Source organism: Chenopodium quinoa, unplaced genomic scaffold, assembly GCF_001683475.1.
Source record: "Chenopodium quinoa cultivar QQ74 unplaced genomic scaffold, ASM168347v1, whole genome shotgun sequence".
In the NCBI taxonomy this organism is placed as follows: Eukaryota; Viridiplantae; Streptophyta; class Magnoliopsida; order Caryophyllales; family Amaranthaceae; genus Chenopodium; species Chenopodium quinoa.
In genome coordinates this window covers 1,210,050-1,217,532 of record NW_018745000.1, presented here as the reverse complement: position 1 = coordinate 1,217,532, position 7,483 = coordinate 1,210,050, and the positions used below count along the sequence as shown (strand labels likewise).

At 34.6% G+C, this 7,483-nt stretch overlaps 2 long non-coding RNA genes across 2 annotated transcripts; both read left to right on the top strand.

Annotated features, from left to right (window-relative positions):
- Nucleotides 1–237: 237 nt before the first annotated feature.
- LOC110707420 lies at nucleotides 238–1,194 on the top strand. Its single transcript, XR_002508481.1, has 2 exons — nucleotides 238–703; nucleotides 912–1,194. It is a non-coding gene; the product is annotated as an uncharacterized LOC110707420 (long non-coding RNA).
- Nucleotides 1,195–2,443: 1,249 nt separating this feature from the next.
- Nucleotides 2,444–4,147, top strand: LOC110707476. Its single transcript, XR_002508502.1, has 2 exons — nucleotides 2,444–3,130; nucleotides 3,782–4,147. It is a non-coding gene; the product is annotated as an uncharacterized LOC110707476 (long non-coding RNA).
- The last annotated feature ends 3,336 nt before the right edge of the window (nucleotides 4,148–7,483 follow it).

Genomic DNA, 7,483 nt, shown 5'->3' with positions numbered 1-7,483 from the left:
TAAAGCCTAAGGAGAGGGGATGCAAAGTCAAGATGTCAAACAACCTCAAATCTATTTGTTTTTCCGGTTCCTTCACTAGGTGAAAAAAGAAGATTGGCACCGCCCTAAGACCACCGGTTTTTAAAAACCGGTGGGGAAAAAGGGGGAAAAACGGGCGGGATTTTGAGGGAAAAGTATTTCCACCGGTTCAAACTGAACCGGTGGGGCAATTATTTATGCCACCGGTTTTGAACCGGTGGCTTTGTTTAAAAAAAACGGCCTTTTTTATTTAGCCCACCCCTTTTGTTCCTTCCTACTCCGTATATATAACCCCCTTTACCAAACCCTGGCCTCTTCATCTTCTCTCTCCTCCCTCCTCCTCATTCTTACTGATCTTCATTCTCTCCTCCCTCATTAGATCTTCCTTCTGATCTTCATAATTATCTTCTTCGTTCTTATCTTCTCTCGTCCCTCATTTTATCTCGTTCTGATCTTCTCTAGTCCCCTTCGCTCCACATTCATTCTCCTCTTCCTCTCATCTTGCTCGCCCCCTCCCTCCTCTTCACCTCTTTCGACCACCGCCGCGCCGCCACTTACTATTGCCGCCAAAGGTTTTCTGGTCAAAATCGACCATGAAAACTCTAGATATAGTGTTTTCATGGTCGATTTTGACCTTTATAACCGAAATTAAACATAATTTCGGGGGTTTTTGGTGAAATTCGAGGTAATTTCTCTCTTTTCTTATTTTTTTGTTGTTTTTGGTGGAATTCGTGGGTTGTGGTGGTGGTTGTGGTTATGGTGGTGGGTGGGATTAATTCGATTTAAATCGATTTTGAAATTTTCTCAGTTTTTTATTCGATCTCCTTCTGGGTTTAATTCGATTTTAATTTTGGGTTTAATTCGATTTTAATTCTGGGTTTAAATTGATGCAGGTGTTAATTGATGCAACAAGATTCAAGATTTGATTTTGGGATAATGTTTTTGATGTAATTTTTTTTTTATTGTACCATAATAATTTAAAGTTAGAATTACATTATTGATTATAATTCATTGTAATTTTTTTAATTTTTTTTGTATTGTATAGTAACTGTTATTGTTGAATATAATGAAATATTGCACTCCCATTATATTGATTGTGAATTGTGAGTTATTTGCCTGGTATTTTACACGGTTTTTTTAAAAATATTTTTATTATTATAATTAAAGCAAAAAAAATCATGTATGTTATTGCCACCGGTTAACCAGTGGCATTTATATGTAATATCCAAAAAAAAAAGCAGGAAGCATTATTGCCACCGGTTAACCGGTGGCAATTCTTGTTTTTGCCATCGGTTTTGAACCGGTGGCTTTTTAAAATATTATTGCCACCCCCCAAATAGCCACCGGTTCAAAACCGGTGGCATAAAGGGGTTTTGAACCGGTGGGCAATTGCTTTTTTCGCCCAGTGCTTCGAGGAACTATAGAGATGCTCACTAAAAGTAGATTTGAAGCCAATTGGGAGAATGTGCTAAAATGTTTTGAGATGAAAGTGATTTGCGTTTCTTTAGTTCTCTATGCTTAGCATGTCCTATGTTTCAATCAACCTTAGATATCTTAGAACGTGCACTCCCTTACTTGTTTAGAAAGATTTGCATTCACTTGTGCTTGTTCATTTGGAAAAAAACCTATCATGAACATTTTTTTATTTTGCTTTTCTTTGCTGTTCCTTTTTCATGCTTTGCCTTGTTTGTATTATTATGAGAGTTATAGGGTAATCTCTTAGGAAACCTTTACGAGAGCATCACTCGTCCTCTAGGGCGATCTAGGGGTTTAGGCTTGTCTTTAGTTGCTAAAATTGACCGTGATTCCTACGAAATTGAGTTAGTGTATATTCTCATCCTCACTAGTTTTCTTGTTTCTTTTTTTGCTTGAATAATGTCATCATTTTTCCTTGGGTTTGATTTTGTTTTGCTCGAGGACGAGCAAAAGTTTAGCTTAGGGGAATTTGATGAGCGTCATTTATGACGCTAAAAAAAAAATAAGATTTAGGTTCATTTTCTATAATTTCTTTCATTATTTTCATATGATTTTCTTAGTTTTACTTGGTTTTCCATTTTAATAATTCATTTTGGTTCTCGATTAGTTTTTACGAGTTTTTCATATTTTTAGATGATAATCCGTAGTTTTAGTTTTGTTTTTATTTTATTTTGTTTTCCTCCTTAGTTTTATTTGTGTTTTATAGGTGAATAATCAAGTTAAGTTGCACATTTAGAATGCTGCCCTCCTCACGGGCATCACCTCGAGTGCGCCGATGATAGGGATGCTCGGGAGCGCAGACGAGCCGCACCAACAACCTCTCACTCGCGCATAGGAATGACAATGGATCGGATTCGGGTCGGATGGAGCTCCACCCGCATCCACCCGAATTAATCATCCGCTCCACCCGTCACCCGCAAAACCCATCACCCGCATCCGATCCATCCGTCATTTGCGGATGAAACGGGTGGATCGGATGCTTAACGGGTGATAATTATAATCCTACTCTAACTATAAAATCTAATACGTTAGAATAAAAAATAAATTAAAAAAACAAAAAAAAACAAAAAACAAAACAAAAACTTTTAGCCAATTGTAAACTTAAAAAGTAAACCATTAATTAAATTTTTGTTCCAAACTATAGCAATAATAATAATCATGAACTTACTTTTTTTTTTTAACGGAATCATGAACTTATTTCGGCACTACATAATTAGGAATTGAGGGAGGTTTTATATTTTTTAAAATAAAATTAAAGAATTTTTAGATTTTTTTTTTTAGAAATATACCGTACATATAGTGTAGTATACTAGTATATAAGAAAATTGGGAGTTTATATATATATATATATAGGGAGTGGATCATGTGAAAACAAGTCTTTGGCTGAAAACTGAAAACAGGAATTCTAGACCATTGATTTTAATCTAACGGATTAAATTACATCTGCGTTTGGGTTTTGTTTTCTAATTTATGACCATCCATTATCTCTCTCCTCTATTTTTCTCTCTCCTCCATCTCACGTTCTCCATATCCTCCATTCTTTCTCCTTCCCAATTCAAAATTAATGTTGAACATCATCAAATTATAGAGGAATTTGGTTCAATCTTCATCAATTTCTTAATTAGCTTATAAAAAAGTGAGTTTTTCGTTTATGAATTTTGTTTAATTTGGTATTTTATACGTGTTTTTGGAAATATCAAATTGATTTTCCGATTTGATTTTTTTTGGGTTTTTTTAATTTTAGTTTCATAGGAGTATTTCTGAGCTGCATTCGTGTGATTTTAGTAGATTAGGTGACTTTGTGTTATTTTTACTCGATTTTTTTGTTACGAATTCAATTATGAATTACTAGAGCAGTACACTTGATTTGAGCTTTTCCCTGCTTATTCGTGTTTCATATGAGTGTAATTACGCGAAAATTCGACTTAATTTCTTCGTATGAAATCATTTGATCTACATTTTTGTTTTTTTTCTTGATTTGAGTAAATTAGGTTTGATGTGTGATTTAGCTCGATTTTGCATCTTTGATTCTAGAACTTGGATATTTGCTGGGTTTTTCATTTCTGATTTGTGTATTTTTTGAGTTCTTCATCTCTGATTGTTTAATTTTTTTTTAATTTTGCTCATTTTTTTTATATTATTTTTTGGAAATTATCGATGTGATTTGTATTTTTGAGTTTCGACTTCAATACATTTTCATAGGAGTAGATTTGATCGATATTCTGTTTAATTTTGCTTGATTTTGCATCTAACAATTCCATAACAAATTTGTACGGCTTTTATCTAGGGACTGTATCTTTCATATTGATGGTCAGTACTTGGAGGTAGCATTGACTACTAAGAAAATGTATAGATGCGGTCTGTCTTTGCAGGACAATGTATTTGTCTATGTGGTTGCATCTACTCGTATAAAGTACCAGTCGGCATGCCTTATCGAATAGGCGAATGTATGTTTTGGTTTTAATCAAGCCTCTACGTTTTTGGCATGTTGAAAGCCTATTAGCTCAATTGGTCGAGCACCGTGTAATCACGGGATGTAGGTTCGAATCCTACATATACTTTTTCTTAATACCCTTTATTTTTATAATTCGTGACTTTTGTTCTCTTTCATGTATTACCTAATTGAATTAATAGGCCGAGTCAAATTGAAAAAGTTACCTTATTTTTATATATAATGACCTCTGTGCAAGCATCGTCAAAATTGATATTATTACCTCATTTTTATATATAGTGACCCACGTATGTGTAAATGTCGTCAAAATTAATATAACTCGATATAATTACCTTATTTTTATATATATTGGCCTCTATGTAATTTTCATTAAAAATTCAAAATTGATATAGTTACGTTGTTTTTATATATAGTGACTATATAAATGTCGTCAATTTAGATAAAATCACCTTAATTTGGTATATAGTGACCTTTAAAACGGTTGAATTGATTATAGGTAAGGTTGGGGATTTTGAACCGTCTGATCTTTTGTACTAATAATGAATGACTGAGATTTATTGTTTTCAGCATAAGCCTTGTTTTCAACATAAATTTTGTTTTTAGCGGAACCAACCCGTATATATATATATACGGATGGACTCGGATCGGGTGATAAACGAATGACGGATGAAACGGAGCCCCACCCGAATCTGACCCGATCCGTCACCCGCTTCATCCGTCACCCGCCCTTCATCCATTTAATGCGGATTTTCGTCCATTTATTTATTTCGGATGGATCGGATTTGCGGATATCCATTTAGAATTACCATCCCTACTCGCGCACTTCCCTTGCTCCCGCAATTAATACCAAATCAACCCACACACATTTCACCTCCAATGACCACAAGCCCGCATCCATCTCTATCATCGGAAACCACCAATTTGCCATCACTACCGCACCTATCAATCAACCACCAATCAGCCACCAGCTACACCCCCCGTATTTACCAGATGTACCACCTTCTACCGCAACAAAAACAACTCCAACAACAACCGATTCTCCACCGCAACCAGCCAAGACCCGCTTCAAAACCGCCAGCAGCACACTCATCTCTAACGCAACCCACTCATCTCCAACAACAACCGTACCTTCAGCTTGCAGCCCCGAAACACTGCCGTGACCAATACTAGCAATGCACCTAATACCCACTGACGTGCGCGAGAAGACCCTTCGATGCGTGCGCACAAATTGGGTCATTGATGTTGATTAATCTTGGCGATCGAACGGCGATGACAATGGTGATTTGGTTGATATGCAAAACAGGGTATAAAACCCCTTATAAGAGCAGCCAAAATCGAAAGTCTTTTTTTTTTTGAATAGCTGTCCACTTACTTCGATACTTAACAATTTCTTTCTTCAAAAAGACTTGCGTGGACCTGGTCCACAATAATATTATTGTAGACCCGAGGTCTATACACACGCAACTGATATTATATTGAACATAGTGACCATTATTTTTAACATAGTAACCTTATTTTTAACTTAGTAATCTTTATTAAAACTAATACAACGTTTAATAATATTGTGAACTTGAAATATGACGCTATTACCCTAATTTTAACATAGTGGCCTTTATTATTCATATTGATCAGTATATAAAATATTTCATTACAAAAATAACCACTTAGACATATATATTACCAAAATAAATTTTTATTTCAATATAGTGACCTTTTTTTTTAATTATAGTGACCCTTTTTTTTTATTAATAAAACAACCATACTTTCTCTAATGTTAGCGGTCCACAATAAATTAGTGTGAACCAGGTCCATTTAAGAATTTGTATTCTTTCTTTTGTTTTCAAAAGAAAAAAAAAACAATTTCTTTCTTTTAATTTTCTTTTTTATTTTCCTTTTTTATTTTCTATTTTCTTTTTACTCTCTTTTTGTTTTGTTTTGTTATTTTATTTTATTTTCTTCTTCTTTTCTATTATTTTCTTTTCTTTTATTTTTCCCTTTTAACCTTGTAAATGTAATCCATTTTTGGGTTAGAGAGAGAACAAGTAGAAATACAATTAGAATTATAGTTAACTTCAACAATTCCTTTGTCCTCAACGCCTCCTAATTTCCAGGAAATAGTCACTTCAACAGGACCACATATTTCTTAGCTTAGTTGAGAGCTTCTCTCTCTAATTTTAGGGTTAGTTTTAGGAGTAGATTTTAGAGAGAGAAAGTGAGGAATTTCGATGGTTATTTGAGAGGCTGAAGATTCAAGATGATAATTGTATTGAAGATCTCCATTATCAATCAATGGGGATTTCTCATTCTCTCTCTTCTTTATTGCTTTGTTTAATTTCATGTTTGTTTGATTTGGTTTTGATGTTTAATGCTTGATTAGTGTAGCTGTTCTTGATATGATATATTGTTGATTCTTGATTTCCTTAGTCGTTAATTGATAAATAATGATTCTTGAGTAGTTGTTTGGCTAGAAATTGGGTGAAACTTGTATGATTGATTGATTGTGATTAATTTGGGAATTGTGTTGATTGATTGTTCAGATTAAAGTGATTAATGGAAATTGTGCATGTGTGTACTTCGATTAGGCCTTGAGAATTATGCTAGTTTGCATTGTAATTGCTAATGACACGACCAATTGATTTAGGAATTGCAATTATTGATTAGTTTTGATTGTGATTCTCTTAGTTTGTTATTCATAGTGAACCCTAGCTTAACATTTAGGAGATACCTCTTTGATTCCAATTGATTGCTCTTATCATTAGTCTTCACAACCTTTGATTGTCATGATCTTCCCAAGTTGTTGCAATTGACATGATTACTTGTTGATCCCCGTTCCTAGTGTTTTATTTCTTTGGTTACTTGTTTTGTTAGTTGTTAGTGTTACATCTTACCTTCGATTTTGGCATAGCTTAGGCACATAATTGAGAGTGCTTGAACATTACCGTTCCTTTATGTTCGACCCTTGACTTGCCTCTATACTCGTATTTAGGTATGTTAAGTGTTTATAAATTTAGTTTGACCGAGGGAAGATTAGATAACGACCTAGTTTCCCCCTTGTCAAAATGGCGTCGTTGCCGGGGAAGTGTCTTACGCTTTTTGTATATATGATTGTGGTTATAGCTTTGAATAAGCTTGGGGGTGTTAGTTTTTTTTTTAGGTTGGTGATTACTTGGTTATGAGGAGAAGGTTTGATCACCCTTTTGCTTCACTAGTTAGGAATACCACCAAATTCTAAATTTTAAGCTTACCCTCAACCTTTTACCCTTACGTTATAACCTTTGGGAAAACCCTGTTGACCTAGAGGTTCGTCACATATCGGGGGAGGGCATTATAAGTAAGAGGCAGCACCTACCGTGTAGAGACACCAGGCGGCAGACAGCTACCCAGAACTTGGAATGTAGATAGCTTGAAAAAGTACTACTTCTAAAGTTTTGTAATTATTGACTTATTAATGAAAACCTGCCTTCATTTCCAAACTTATCTTTTCAAATATTACAAAGCGCCGCCTGCACAATATGCAGACAGACCAAGCTCGAGATT